At 49.4% G+C, this 15,801-nt stretch overlaps 1 protein-coding gene across 5 annotated transcripts in view; it reads right to left on the bottom strand.

The window, feature by feature from the left end:
- The window catches only part of DOP1A (DOP1 leucine zipper like protein A), a 2,904,166-nt gene extending 2,903,615 nt beyond the window's left edge, over positions 1-551 (bottom strand). For 4 of the 5 annotated variants that reach the window (XM_069606321.1, XM_069606320.1, XM_069606324.1 and 1 more), the window contains exon 1: positions 288-550. The gene's annotated coding sequence lies outside the window, so the exon portion shown is untranslated. Of the gene's footprint in view, positions 1-287 lie in introns of all 5 variants that reach the window. The other variant, XM_069606322.1, reaches the window with a different exon arrangement.
- Between the last annotated feature and the right edge of the window lie 15,250 nt (positions 552-15,801).

The raw sequence follows: 15,801 nt of genomic DNA, 5'->3' as shown, positions 1-15,801 counted from the left end.
CTTGTACACAAGACACTAGCAGCATCAGAGCCTTGGGCTTGCAGCATGGACAGTCAAGGGATGAATGCGGACAGGGGAGAGGAGGACGGGCGACCATAGGCACTGCACCACCATTACGATGCTGTGCAGCTATAGCCAGTGACAAGCCCAACCCCGCATCCACTCAGGCATGGCCCGCACTGGCGAGGTACTGTAGTGCGAGGGATGCCCTTACCCCTATAAACCTATTAACAGTGTCTATATTCCATAACTCTCCTTTTCTCCCCGGCACCCAGAACCCGGCTCACCTGGAAGACAGGTTCTTTAATGGGGGATTCAGTAATCACAGGTCAATGCAGTGACACCCGAGGCCAACCGGCTTCCTGCTTGGGCTTCTTCCGGGCAGCTAAGCTCCTGCTTTATCAAAGCATACTTCAATATTAGACAGCTTCTGTACCGGTGTTCCAACTATTTCTGTCCGTCGTCGGTTTCTGTCTCCCAGGAACTAAAGGGGAGGCAGACACAAACGACTAGATGCAATTTGTTTCTATGTGCTGGTATTGTCTACCCTCACCCGGAAGTACTAGCGAGAACGACACTTCGGTACCTAGGACAGCGGTAGTGTCTAGTTCCCATACGAGAAATGGACCATGGCAACGCCCCGCCTACTCTTTTTCACGTGACTTTGGGCACGTTTCATTCCTAACATTCACGTAGCGCCGGACGTCATCTCGTCCCTTATTGTAATGTTCGTGAGCAGGAACGGAAGGCTTGGCTGTCAGGCTACAAGAGCAACCGTAGTCTTAGATGCCTGAGATTAAAATGGGCATATTGGGAAAGTTCCTGGTGGAGCGTCCAACTTCATCCTGATTTTCACGAGCGCGAACTGGCAAGGCTCAATTGGCATTTTCTTCGAGATACTGGCAACGTTCCTGTAAGATACAAGATGGAGCGTCCGATTTAAACTTGTCCCTGATCGTGATTTTTGTGAGCGGCAACTGGGAATGCAGGAATCTGCGTGCTCTTGGGTGACTGAAAATAAAATGGGCATTTTCTTCGGGATACCATGAAAGTTCCCGCAAGACACCAGCTGGAGACCGGGAGGGGGGAGCGAGCGGAAACTTACATATGCTTTAACAATCATTTTCATCTAGGGACAGTGGATGGTGGCGTTTAACTTATAAAAGGGGCTAATAAAACAGGCTAATTTGAGAACTGATTTAAAGGGGAATTTATTGTTTGATGAGAGTGTGCTGGGATGGGTGGTTTTAGAGGGTGTCGGCTGGGGCTAGCAGTGTGGTTCTGGGGAGGCACATGTGCATTTCTTTATTTCATTTATAGTGCGTGTTATGTCCTGCTCCTGGGGCACCGGAGCAGGACATTTGGTTGCCGGGATCTCCCAGATTACAAAAGCATGCTGCGATCACGCAGTGGACCATAGGGGCACCCTATGGTATCAGGATCACCGGATAGAAGACAACGCTGGGGGCACCCTGTTAGTCCGTGGCCTCGCAGACACCTTCACGGCCTGGTGGCACCCAGGCCAGCACGTGATACGGCCAGGGTTGGCCAGCAGGGACCTCAACCTCGGGAGACAGAGTTGCCCGACAAGGGCTCTGCTCCTGAAGTTCACCATGGGGGACGGCGTTGCCCAGGAGGTGTGCTGTCTCTTTGTGTGGCCTTACATGGTAGGCCACCTGCCTGCTGCGTAGCACGCCGCGCTGCAAGAAGGACAGACCACACCAGGTTTGTTACTTTTCAAGACTGAAAAGCAGGCGTCCGCTCATCCTTTTTATTTGATACCGTCACGTGGTTACTGCCACAAGCCCTTGGGAGATACCAAGCTCCCAGGAGGGGTGACACATTACAGTGCGCGCAACAACCCGTAGGCATCGAGGCGTTGTCAACCTGAACCATTTACTTGCAAATACATGACAAAAGAAAAAACATAGATGAACAAGCCGTTGATAGGTAGGGCAGTGCAATGAAGAGTAATGTGTGATGGGATGGTTTAAGTAAACAACCAGGTTTTCAAGGATTTCCGGAAAGCCTAGTAGGAGGGTTCGGCTCTCAGGGAGGGAGGGAGGGAGTTCAGTTCACTGACTGCAATGAATGGGAAGCTGAAGCCTCCTGCTTTCATGCGTCTTACTTTGGGCTGTTGGAGGCAATTAGTGTACATCGATCTTGTGGGTCTTGACGACTGTGCTTTTCTGTATTTCTGAGAGTGGTGGGGGGTGTGCATTTGCAAATGATGGACATGGTCTTGAAGATCCGTTTGCGGATGTGCAGCCAGTGGGATGCTTTACTGGTTGCAGAGATGTGAGCCCTTTTGGGAATGTTGAGGGATGCTCAGTGTGCGTTGTTTTGAATGATTTGAAGCTTTAGAATGTTATGGGATGAAATTCCTGTGAATAGGACATTACAGTAATCCAACCTTGTGCCAATGACCGCTCTTGCTATGGAGAGGAACCTGTCGGGAGTTGGGAAGGGTCAGGAAGCATTTATCAGCTTAGAAGTGTAGGCTGTGGAGGAGATGATTGCGTCACTTGGTGTGTCATAGAGAGGGTGGCGTCTAGGTAGACCCCCAGTGTCTTAACTGATTAAGAGATGGGGGATCATGGTGTCAATTTTGAAGGCTGTGCGTTGGTGGGAGAGGTTGTGTGTTGTGGGAAGACCAATTAACAATATTTTGATTTTATCCCCATTAAGGCAGAGTTTATTGGCTGCCATCCATGATTGGTTGGTGTTGTAGGTGCAGTCGAGTCATCTGTGTAATTGCCAGAGAGGGGTAGGAGGATTTGTGTATCGTCTGCATAGTTGGTATAGGCTATGTTGAGGGAATCGAGGATGTCAAAGAGGGGTCTTGTGAAAATGTTGTATAGTGGGGGTGATATGCATGATCCTTGCGGGGGGGTGTGGGGGCGCAAAGCATAGGTGCAGGTGGGGCATTGGCATTGTCTGAGAACATTTTCATGACCCTTCCTTTTTAAAAAGGAGTGGATCCCCCGCTGTGGCTTATTTAGAGAAGTTGGTTGAGGTGATGGCAGAGGATTTTGTGATCTACCAGGCCAAATGCTGCTGATAGATGGAGGAGGAGTAGGATGGCTGGCTTCCCCATGTCTCTTAATCGATTTGATTTTTTAGGTCAGAGAGCGCAGATTCTGTACCATGACCTGGGTAGAAGACGGATTGGCGCATTCGTAGAATGTGATTAGTTTCCAGGTAGTTTTGGATCTGTAGATAGGCTGCTCTGTCTATGAATTTGAGAAGGAAGGGGCGGGGTGTGATAGGCCGTTCGTTGTTAGGGGCTCTGAGGTCTAATGATGGCTTTTTCAGGGGTGGGCAAACCCAGGCTTCTTTAAGACTAGTGGGCACTTTACCTGTGGCGAAGGAGGCGTTGATGAAGGCGGTAATGAGGGGTGCTAGGGAGTTAACACAGTCCTTGATGATGGTGGCTGGGCATACATCGCCTTTGCACTTAGATAGTTTAAGACTTTTTAGGATGGCAAGGACTTCGGGTTCTGAGACTGGCTGGAAGTAAAATTGCGGCAAGGTCCGGTGGGAGCGGAAGGAGCTGTAGGGGGTGGGGAAGTGGCTAGTTTTGCGTGGATTTACTTTTGTATTGTCTAGTTTATCAATCATATTGGGAGGACCGGCCTCCCTTGGCTCTCTTCCTACTCCCACATGTGAGGCTAAGAATCTCTGGGTCCTGTTCGACTCCACACTCTCCTTTTCTCCTCACATCTCTGACGTGTCTCTAAGAAGTCAAACTACTAACTGCACCTCCTCAGAGGTATGCTTCCTTTCCTCTCCTTCCCCCAGAAGCTCACTGTCTCTAGAGTGCTGGTTCTCTCTAGGCTGGACTACTGCACCAGCCTCTTTCTAAATCTGCCTGCTTCTACTCTCCGCCCTCTGCAACTCATCCAGAACAGGACTGCAAGACTTGTCCTTGGCCTCAAGCCCAGGGATTGTATCTCTCCAGCACTGAAATCTCTGCTTTGGCTCCCAGTGGCTGCAAGGATTAAGTTCAAGAACCTCTGCTTTGTCCGCAAGGCCTTCTGGGGCCTCAATAACTCCAACTCTCTCTTCGTAAATACCTTCCTACTCAAGCTCTTCCTCCGGGTCAGTCGCTTCTACAAGTAATGAGTTGGTGGTAGATCTTTTTCTTCGGCTGGGGCCTCCCTCTGGAACAGCCTCCTTGCATCTCTGAAACTTGAGAATCTCCGGTTCCGGAAGCACCTCAAGACCTTCTTCTTTGCTTCTGCCTTCTCTCTTCCTCTCCCCTGCGGATTTCCTGTCTGATACTGCACTGGTCACCTGGCTACCCTCTGTTTTCGGGCCCAGGTCGCTGCCGGCCCATTTGCACACCCGCACTGCCTCCCGGCAACCCTTGCACTTGGGTCTGTATCTGTAATCTGTAACCCTACAGTCCCCCTACCTGCACCTTTGGACACCTGCAGTTTGCACCTGCCAACTGCTGGCCGCCCTTCTTGTTATTGTTTTGATCCCATGTACAGCACTGCCCCCTCTCCTTTCCCCTGGCAGTTTTCCCCTACACCCTTCCTGCACTTGCGCAATCTCAATGTCACTTGGCCTAGTAAGATCGTTGTCTCTGTCCTCCCTCTGTTCCCCCTTCCTTGCCTCGTCGCGCCTTGAAACACTTGTGTATAGGCGCGTTACAAATGCCATATCATAGCATTTTGGATGTTTGAGCACCAGGGTTTGTCCTTGATGATGGGGGACGGAGGGTGTTAAGAGCTCTATGAGGCTAGAGAACATTTCCTTTGATTCTGATTTTGCACTGGCTATTATGAGGTTGAATTTGGTAGATTTGTCAGCGATGATGGCTAATTTGTAGGTTTTGGAGGCTGAGCTGAACTCTAGTTTAGTGGCGTCTGAGGGCTTCTTTTTCCGGCATGATTCTACTGTTTGTTTTTGTCTCTGAGATCTTGTAGGGCAGGGGTATATCATGAGTGTGGTTGTCTCACGAGTTTGGCCTTTCTTTGAGTAATGGGGGTAAAGGTGTCTACTGCTGATGTTAAGATGGTTATATAGAGATCAGCCAGGAGGTTTGGATCCTTTAAGGGTGAGAGTGTTAGTGTTGGCATTAGTGGCATGATGTGATCTTTGATGAGCTACATGGTTGGGGAAGGAGGTAGAATATGAGTGGAGGGTTTGTGGTGAGAGATGGTGAAGGTAATGATGTGGTGGTCTGTCCAGGGGCTGGGGAGTTAATTTTGATGGTGATCTGGCAGTTGAGGGCTGTGATTCAATCCAGGGTGCAGCCCTTTGATTGGGTAGGATCATTAATCATTTGTCGGAAGTTTAGTGCTTTCACAGATTTTGATATAGCAGTGGCTGGGAAGTCTGAGGGGTCATTGAGCCCTAGGTTGAGGTCGCAAAGGATGATGATTTGCGAAGGTGTCTTGATATTGTCTACAAGGATGTGGAGAAGGTTTTCTTCGAAGGTGAGTGTGGGGCCTGGTGGGCAGTAGATGATGGGGATGGTGTTAGTGCTGATGGGGGAGGTGGTGAGTTTGAGTGAGAGGATGTCCCTGTTTTTCTCTAGGTGGGTGTCGAAAGGCCTTATGGAGAGGGAGTCTTTGGCCAGTGTTGGGGAGAATTCTCATTCTATGGCTAATTTCCCTTGCCTATAGAGTCCCCCAGCAGCTTTGCTGGATTTGGAGGTTTTTGTTTTTCTCCTCCTAAGAGTGAGACTCTTTTTTCCCACTCTTAGGCATATTTGCTATGTGTGTTCTAGGCTATTTTTTGTGTGATGTCTATGGGGTTTATCTCACCCTCATAGGAACCATCTTTATACACGTGTTACACAGCACCCTCAGTGCAGTGACACAGGGGTGTCATAGTGACCCCCAAACATAGACTCTATACCCTGGGACCGACTACTGTCTCCCACAGAATGTAAAGTCCCCATTGACTTTACTAGTACATTTTTATGAACTAAACCAGTACAACCCATCTTACTATGGAGGTACTGGGAAGGGTTAATAGTTTTTCCCTGGTGTTCATTTTCAAGACGGTACTGTACAGTACCTCTCTCAAATGTTTCTGGCTGGTGGCAGTGGTTACTACCAAATATATTCGACCGTGAATATTTCCCTATGGGATTTTCCCATTGTTCGAGGCTACCCCATTTACTGACAGCCTCTAACATACCGCCGGTTTATTCTTATATTAAGTTTACTCCGGTAGGTTTTATTTGCCAGAACTTATCTTTCTCGTGTCTTTCTCTAAACTCCTAACCAGGTCGGGGATCCTTTGTTCGTCCTTTTGGTGGGCTTCTACCAAGAAGCCCTCCTTTCAGTGCCACTGAGTCTGGGGTGGGTCCACTGTGTGGGAGGGGGAGTAGGACCCTTGGACAGGGTTGCCGCAGCAACCCACGTCGCACTCTGCCCTGATAGGCTGGAGGATCTCCCGCCAAGATGACCACTCCACTGTGTTAGTGACAGCTAGGCTGTATGAATGGGGATCTTTTTGCATAAAAGCAGGGTCCTGAGGACTGGAAGAGCAAGACGTCGCCACTGGAACTAAGAAGCTTCTTCACACGACGAGAGAAGATCTTCATCTGCAAGAGCCTTCTTCCCTTGAGCTGGTGGGGCCAACCAGTTTGCCAATCCCCTTCCTGGACCTGCCCTGGCCGAATCGCCAGTACTCAGAGACCAGATAGCCAGGCACCCGTCCACCCGGACCGCGATTTAAAGGAGCATACCTTTATTCGTTGAGCAGCACCGCGGCTGGTTTCATCCCTGGGTAGTGCAGTAACTCGAACCTTCCTCCACGACGAGAGCCTCTCTTCCTCTGCTGGATCTCCCGAACTGCAGGAACTACCAGGAACAACCGCCACCACAGGAGCCTCTTGTCCATTTTTAGGTACTTTGTTCCGCCAGGCCTCCCTTTTCGCGTGGTAGTGCTAAAGGTGTTTTAAATCCTTTACCTACCTGTTGGGTTGGCCGCCTCTATCGTCTAATATTGTCTTTCACCTTCTGCATCCACCTTTTCGAATCGTTTAACAAAGACTTGACTGCAGCTACAAGAACATTTTGCTCCTGGGCTCTTTGCCCTTTAGCACTGACTCTGGCACAGGCCTATTGACTCTGGCTGAATTTGCTAGAACTGCCTTCTCTAGATTGCTTCTCAACTAGAACTATGTTGGTGCACCTAATTCTTATAACCACCTTTTTCCTTCCCACTTTTAAAACTTGTGAAGTGCCATTTTGCTCGGTTTTCATTTAAGTATTCTCTATGCTAAAGTACTTCCTTGACTAAACTTGTTCACAAACCTATTGGGAGGTGTTGCTATGGTGCCTAAGAATATATTCCTGTATAACTTGTGCTTTCCCTCCCTTGTGAGAAATTGCTAGAGTGCCATTTTTGTTTGGTTTTCACTGTGCCGTTTTGCTCAGTTTTCACTCTTGCTCAAACTTGTCTACAATTTAACTAGGGAGTTGTGCATACTTTTATTGACTGATTTTAACTTGCTTTATTAACTGTGATTAATGTGTTGAACTAGAGGGTGTAAAATAAATATATTCTTTTTAATACAAAGCTTTGGTCAGTGTTTCCTTGTACCATAGTGCTGTAGCCCTATTGTGTAAACCCTGAATACTGCTCATCTCCCTCTTGAGATAAGTCTGACTGCTTAGCCACAGCTACCAACTAAACCTTTGTGGTACGGACTGATGCCAAAGGGGATTTTTTGCTCATACCTGTAGTCTTAATCTTCTGTAGTGCTCCACAGCTAGTAGAGTGACTCCTCCTTCTCTGTCGTTTGGTCTGTCTATGTGATACATTGTGTAGCCTGGGGGGTGGCTAGATGTAGTGTTGGGCCTACGGCTTTGTGGAGCCAAGTTTCTGTGGTGGCAAGGGCGTCTAAGTTGTGGGTTGTCGGGAAGTCATAGATATCTAAGGTGTGGGCAGTTACAGAGCGTGCATTGATCAGCTCACAATTCAGCAGGGTTTTATATTGATAGAATGGTTGTGATGGATCTTGGGTCTGTTGGTGGCATGTGAAGGCGTTTTGCTGGATGGTGCAACAGGGAGATTGCCGTTGGGAGTGGAGGTTTATTTTTGTTGTTTTTTTATAACACGCCTAATACGAGCCGAATACTGTACATGAGGCTGGTTTCTAAGCACAGATCCGCGATTCAAACCCCCTGTTGCGCTGCAGGGTCTTGCTTCCAAAACCAGCGTGTTGCCCCTGTGCAATGCACTAGTTTGGGAAGTGTCTGATGTCTTCAGCATGGTGTTGTGGGCTTGCTTGATGGAACAGTTTGTCGTGTCTAGGGTTTTGGCTGGCTTTCAGACAAGAAAAACTGCTGCCCTTGGTTGATACGGTGGAGGTACCTAATTCAAAACCATATGGTATCAATTTATAATTTTAAATAAAGAATAAATCCATGCCAACATGCATTTAAGGTGCCAGAAAAAAACACAAACTAATAATGATTAGTCACAAAACATGAAAAATGTATTCCTTATTTAATACTACCTCTACAAAGAGGTAGTGCAAAACATTTCAGGTAAATCTATGTAAAAACGAAAGAAAATTGGAGATAAAGTAAAGTACATTGGCCGTAAGTTGTGCAAAAAGACCCAGTGGTGGGACGGATGTGAAAACCTAGAACTGGCCGTCACAAAGGCCCCGAATTGAAAAAGAAAAGAGAAACAAAAAAACTCTTGCATAGTTAAAATATAGATATAGACAGTGTACATTGATGGGCCACTTTTCGTCTTACAAACTTAAATCACTGTTGGTTAGTTTCAATGAAAAACCTGTGGCCTAAAACATACCATTTGAGGTATATTGTAAACCTCAATTTCTATCAAAATAGAGAAACATCTGAACTACTCCACCATTTTTTATCAGAGTGTAGAAACATCTAGCTGCTTCAATTGTGTTAGAGATACTCTTCCTATTCAGCAGGGTCTACCAACGCGGTCCGTGGTCATTCCTAAACAGGAAAAACAAACAGAATGTCCGTAAGTTGCAAGGTGGGTCCAACTGTAGGACCCCTCGTCAACCCCGTTGGTACCGCGTTTCGGCGGCGATGGGAAAGGTGTCAGCCGCCTTCATCAGGGCGTGGTTACCGGACCCTGCATAAAAGGATGATATGAAACCAAACTGAGTGTAGTGTGTTTGATAAGGCACCAAAAAGGGGCCACTCTCTAGAGTAAATGAAATTAATTTAAATGATTTTGGCAAGCAACAGAATAAACTCTGGGTAACAAAGCTTACTGGAAGATTCTGTTTTCCCTTGTTTTCACACATGTGCCATGCACAGGCAGGAGTTCCACCGTGGCTGCTGCGCTCAAAGCCGAGTTGCATGGAGAAGAATTGGAAGCACCAGGAGAGGTTGCTCGGAGGGCCAAGGCACGAGGCACTCTGCCTGCCGAAGCGGGTGTGCGGCTGCAACAGGAAATGGATGGGAGTGGGTCAAAAAAGGAATATGAAAAGGAAAAGGGTTGAGAAGGAAAGAAAAGGATGGGGGGGGACTATTTCTGATAATCTCCCAGCCTGCTCAACCAATGGAGCCAAATGAAAACTATCTTACCTTGCCTTAGAATGATCTGGGCAGCGAAAGGGCATGTTCAGGTGTCCCAGGGCGGGCATTTGAAATGTCAGACGTCTGGGAGATTATCTCTAGATATTACTGCGCTGTGTTTACATGGGTGCAGCAAACAACTGATATGCCAGATAGACGAGAGAAGGAGAGAAAAATTGAAGAAAATGTGATCAGCACAAAGGTAGACCCGGTACACATGGAATACCCTGTTCCAAAAATGCAACAAAACAGTCCGGTGTGGATCGTGAATTTGAACGTCTGGGTGGCAGTATATGAGCCCAGTAGCTTCATACTCCAGGCGAAAATCACTGGAGACAAGAAAGAGAGAAACCGCTAGTCTCGGCGTTTGTCGGCTGTGAAATGGAGCCAAAGTAGGCAAACGCGGCTGCCGCCAAATTGTAAGAGTCATGCGCAAGGCTCGAGGCGTGCAGTGGCGTTGCCTGGAAACGGTAGGGGGCTCATCAGCCAAGACCGAGGGTTTGTCAGGCTGGAGCCAATCACTGTGCGGCTCAGTCATGTCTGGTTGCTACGTGACTGTTGTGTCCCCACCAGGTTCGGGGAAGGCCCGTTCTTTAATAGAAGACGCGGAGCTCAGATGCGTTGCAACACAGGGGTCCACCCGCGAGACCCAGAGAAACGGATACAACTACTCCAGCCAACCCTTACCATCCCCCACCGCCCTCACAGCCACAACTAGGTCCCACGAGGCTGTGGAACAGACAAGATACCACCAATCACCACACAACCGGATGTATGGACACTAGCAGCGGCGCTAGTCATGTGGAGGGGGGGAGGAGCATGCAAGGTTATAAAGGGAGCGGGCGGAGGGGACAGCTAGATCCTCAAACGGCCTCGAATGGAAAATCGGGCACGTACCTCCTGAGGCTCAGGGTGTACAAGCATCCCGTCGGGTAAGATTACACAAGCCCAACCGGTTCAGTCCAGGATAGAGATGACTAACGAATACCATTAACAATTTCCTTCTCTGCATACACCTCTCAAACTCCAAACCAAACACAACCACAAACCTCTAGCGCAGCAAACCGCACGAACTTCACTACACTGCAACAACAAAACAAAAAAACACATAGACTCGCACATCAGCACACAACGACTACCGGCCGCATACACCCCAGGCCCAGCCGACGGACCCACCGGGCTGAGGCTGCCAACAGCACATCACTGCAATCTTGCACTTTTCCAGCCTCCACCCACTAACCCACCATCCCCCCCCTCTTTCAGAGCCGCCAGAGCGCCAGGGGACCACTCCGGTGGTGATAGTGCGCGGTACAAATGACCTTTAACATTAACTTATCTTTATTTTTACATACGGCAACTGCCGGAAACCCATGCCCGCCCCTCCCTGACTCCGTCATGTCCTCTTCCTTCCGCGCTCTCGGATGGCCGCAACTAGGCCACGCCCACATAACAGCATGGACTCGCAGACATTTCCCCCCCTTACCCCATTTCTTCTATGAGCCGGACTGGCTTCATGCGGCTTCTCTGCGGGCGACGTGAGCTTCTGGGGGTGACCCACTCCCTTGCGGGAAGCTCAGTGTCTCGCTCCCCTTCTGATTCTTCTCCATCTCCTTGGTACGGCTCATCCCGCATTCTTTCTTCTTCACTTTCGCTGTTCCTTTCCCTTGTCCCATTATGGTTGGGGACCACCCGTTTGAAGTATGACACGTTTCTAGTTATTGACAAGCAGTCATTTCCTTGGGCGGTGATCATTGTGCCTTTCTTGCTTGTCACTACGAGTGGGGTGGGTGCAAATGTGGCATCTTCTTTCCTTATCTTCGGTTGCCGAACCAACACTTCATCTCCCACCTGTACAGGTGCTTCTCTTGCACGTCTCTTGCGGTCTGCTGCTTCTTTCATCTTTACCTTGGCTGTTTCATCATTCTGTTTGGCTTCTTGCTCCAATCCGGTCATTTCAGGAGTTCTGGGGTCTTCCGGTAGTCTCGTCTTAACTGGTCTTCGGAACATTAGATCCTCTGGGCATATCCCTGTTGTGCTGTGGGGTGTGTGCCGGTATTCTCTCAGCAGTTGGTTGATGGCTTGCTCGAATGATTTGTTCTGAATGTTTGCTACCTGGAGTGTTCTTTTAATGCTGGCCATGAATCTTTGGACCATGCCATTTTCCTGCGGCCATCTCAGGGTGATCTTGCGGTGTTGAAATCCCATGTATGTGGCAAAGTTGTGAAACTCGTGACTTGCAAATGTGGGGCCATTGTCTGACTTTGACTTTTGGTATTCCATATGCTGATAGAATTCAGTCTAGGGCCGGGTTGACTCTAGCGGTCGCGCTGCTCTCCACTATTTACGCGTCCGGGAACCTTGAGTGCTCATCCATGAGAACTACTACATGGGTGCTATCTCTGAGAGGCCCGAAAAGGTCCACTCTGAGTGCCTCCCAGACCTGTTTAGGCAGCGGTGACATTTGTAGTGGGTTGGGGTGTGGTGGCGGCGCTACTTGTGCGCAAATGTTGCATCCCCCCACAATGTTATCCACCAGCTTGTCGAGTTGTGGAAACCACACCTTTGACGGAGGAGGCGCTTGGTGGCTACCACTCCTCTGTGACTCTCGTGTGCCAAGTGCACTGTCCGTTCCCGGAGTTCCTTCGGAATCCCTACTTTGCAACCTTTGAGCACTATGTGGTCTTCACCACTATCAGTTCATCTCGCACCTGGTCGAGCCATTTGACATCCTCTCGCACTGTTTCGGCTTCCGACCTGGCTTGTTGTCTCATGAGTGCTTTATTGTTTGATAGTAGGCAGTGACGCACGATCCGAAGTGCTGGGTCTTGCTCTGAGTGTTTGTTCAGTTCCAGCCATCCTACTGGTAGGGGCTGCAGGTGATGGATTATGTAATTTATGTAGGCATCCGCTATGGAGGGTTGTGGTTCTGCTGGCCCTGTTGGGTGTTGGGATAGGTAATCCGCCGGGTTTTCGTCTTTTCCTGGGCGGTGTACCACTGTGAATTTATAGCCTTGCAAGCGTAGGCCCCATCTTGCTATCCTTGGGGGCATTCGTGCTCTTGGGTTGCCGTAGATGGTTAATAGCACCTGGTGATCCGTTACAATCGTGAATTTTTTTCCGAATAAGAACAGGTGGAAGTACTCGCACGCCCACACAACTGCCAAGCTTTCCTTTTCCGCTTGGGAATACGCCTTTTCTGTGGCGGTGAGACTCCTGCTGGCGTAGGCCACTATGTAGATGTTGGGTGGGTCTGAGTGATCTTTCTGGGTCAGTATGGCGCCAAGTCCGATTTGTCTGGCATCTACGATGATTTCAGTGTCTCTCTGGGCGTCAAAGTATGCCATGTCCTCCGCATGCGAGATGGCATTCCTGATGTTCTCAAAAGCCTGCTGTCGCTCTGTGGACCATGTGAATGGAGCGTCTTTGCGGGTGAGCAGGAGTAGTGGGTTGCTAATGGTGGCGTAGTCCTTCAAGTACCTGGAGCAATAGCTGGATAGGCCCAGAAATGATCGCAGATCTGACGTGTTTTTGGGTGGCGGGGCTGAGTTTGATGCTGTGACTTTATCCGGGTCTGGGCGCATCCCTTTTTCCGAGAAGATGTGCCCAAAGAATCTCATCGCTCCTTTGGAGAATTCGCACTTTGTCTTGTTCAGTTTGAGACCCGCCTCTTCTAGAGCCTGGCATACCCGGTGCAGGGCTCTGTCATGTTTTTCTTATGTTTTTCCGTATACAAGTACATCATCAGAGTAATTCAGGCAGTTGGGGACGTGTCTGATTACTCACATGTATTTCCTCCTGGAATATCTCGGCTGCCGACGAGATGCCGAAGCTGAGTCGTTTATACTGGAATAAGCCGAGGTGTGTCACAAACGTGGTGATGTACCTAGATTCTGGGGCAATTTCAATCTGGTGGTATCCTTTAGTTAAATCCAGTTTGGAGAACATTTTTGCCCCATGTAAGAGGTGAATCATGTCTGTTATTTTGGGTGACTGGTGTCTTTCTCTTTCAATGGCTACGTTTGCCCGGCGCATGTCGACACACAAGCGTATGGACCCGTCAGGGGATTTCTTGGGGACGGGGACAATGGGTGATACCCATGGTGTGGGACCTGAGACGGGCTCGATGACCTTCATTTTGATGAGTTTGTCCAATTCCTCCTCAACCTGACCCTGAATGTTGATTGGTATGCCTCGGTAGTGCTGCGCCAAAGGTTCAATATTCGGGTTGATATGTAGGTGTTCCTTTCTGTTTTTCAGTTTTCCGAGACCATTAAACAGTTTGGGGAATGTCTGCTCAATGGCTTCGGTCTTGGCAAAATATTTGTGAGCCATTAGCTGATATAATATGTGCACGAGTCCCATCTCTACAGATGTGCGAAAACTCAGGATGCATACGCTGTTGTTTTTCGTTTTCAGGATGTGCATGTTCCTTGTGCGTGCACCAAGCCGTGATCATGCCCTTGCAAGGTAGTGGTGTTGTCGCACCATATGGGTAGATGTCGACCGTGGTCTGTTTGAACTTTGGGGGTGGGGTGAGCGACTCGTAGGCTTGCTCGCTTATTATGTTGACCGTTGCCCCCGTGTCGATCAGGAATTGTAGCGGGGTGTTGTTGACATGCAACGTGAGGATTGAGCTGTGTTGGGTGGCCGTGGAGTTGTTGAGTGCCCATACATACCCCTTCTTCTTCTGATCCTCTTCCGAAGATGGGGTGTCGCTGCTGGAGGGAGAGCACATCTCGATGTATAGGACGAAACGTCTCCTTTGAGAGCGTCTGGACCATTCATGTGATCGCCTGTCCTCGCAGGGAGGTGGACCCAGGTGGTCTCTGTCCTCCCTTCTGGGTGTGGCTTGTTCATCCTCCCTCTTTGCGGTCGGCAGGCTGCGTCGTGTATACCTTTGTCTGTCCTGGGTACGATGCTTGTGTGTGGAGGGACCTGGTGCGTTTTTGCACATTGCTTTGTAATGGTCCATACCCCCTCAAGAGGCGCATTGTTGACCCATGGCGGGCCATTCACCCACGTGCGGGTATTCATAGCTGCATCTGTAGCAGGTGGCATCAGGGCGCTTGCCTCCTAGGCTGGGGGCTGTGTAGAGTTTGTTTATGGTGTCGGGATTGCTTGTGAGTTGTTGGATGGCGACTTTGCCCAGGCTATCCAGTTGCGACTCTACCGCAGCTTCCATGCGAGCAAGAGCCAGGATCTCGTCCAGGGATCTTTGTTTTTGTAGAAGTTGCTTGCGGAATGGTTGCGACAGGCATCCAGCAATGACCTGTGATCTCAGTGCTTTGTCATTGACCTGTGACACTCGCAGTGTTTTAGTTTAATGCGGAATCGCATTACAAAATTGTCCATGGATTTGCCTTTTTCTTGTCGTGTGGTATGGAATATGTGGCGTTCATAGTCAATGTTAGTGTGCGGGGCAAAGTATTGGGAGAGTTTGTCATGGAGTTCTCCATATGTTACTGTTTCAACATTTAATAACTCGCCTGCAATGTCTCTTACCGCTGGTCCCACTGCCATGAATAGCGTGTTTTTGAGTCTCTCATCGTCTTTGAGCCCTATGGCACCACCGTAGAACTTGAAATCTCGCAGCCATGTGGTCCAGCGGGGTCCCAGGTTTGAAGTGTCTCTTACTTCAAATGGGCCTGGCATGTGCATGACTTGCGCAGCGCCACTTGCCTCCTGCTTCGGTTGGCCATATCCTTGTGTGTTGTCTGCGCTTCCTGATGGGAATGCGGTGGCTTGTGCTGTGTCCGACATGTTTGAGTTTTAGCTTTGTGATGCCTTCTGAAGTTGGCGTATATCAGGCGTTTTCCTTGGCTTTGTTGTGAAACGCTTCCTTGTGGTGTTTCTCCTTCCTTCATGGAATGTTTCCTTTGCTAGCTTTGATCAGCTGCTGTGACTTTATGGCCTTCGCGGGTGCCTGCCAACTGGGGGGCGTGATCGTGTCACGCTTTTCCTCCCCCCCCCACACGAAGGTTGTGTGGGCCGTATCGCCCGTTCCTGCTCCTCTGCTTCACTTGGCTGGTGCAGCAGGAGCGTTGCTGGAGTGCCGGAGTGGCCGCGAATGAACGATGCTGCGTGTGTGCGCAGCTGGCCTAGTCTCTGCCGGCACGTCCGAATTCGGGAGGCGCGCTGAACTGCCCGACGGCAGGCCTCGTTCCTAGGCACGAGAGGGTTGGGCACCCCTCGTCGCCATTGTTGTGTCCCCACCAGGTTCGGGGAAGGCCCGTTCTTTAATAGAAGACGTGGAGCCCAA

Source organism: Ambystoma mexicanum, chromosome 4p (assembly GCF_040938575.1).
Source record: "Ambystoma mexicanum isolate Mex_15411 chromosome 4p, UKY_AmexF1_1, whole genome shotgun sequence".
Lineage (NCBI taxonomy): Eukaryota > Metazoa > Chordata > Amphibia > Caudata > Ambystomatidae > Ambystoma > Ambystoma mexicanum.
The sequence above is the reverse complement of the archived record's forward strand: the minus strand, read 5'-3'. Positions and strand labels throughout refer to the sequence as shown.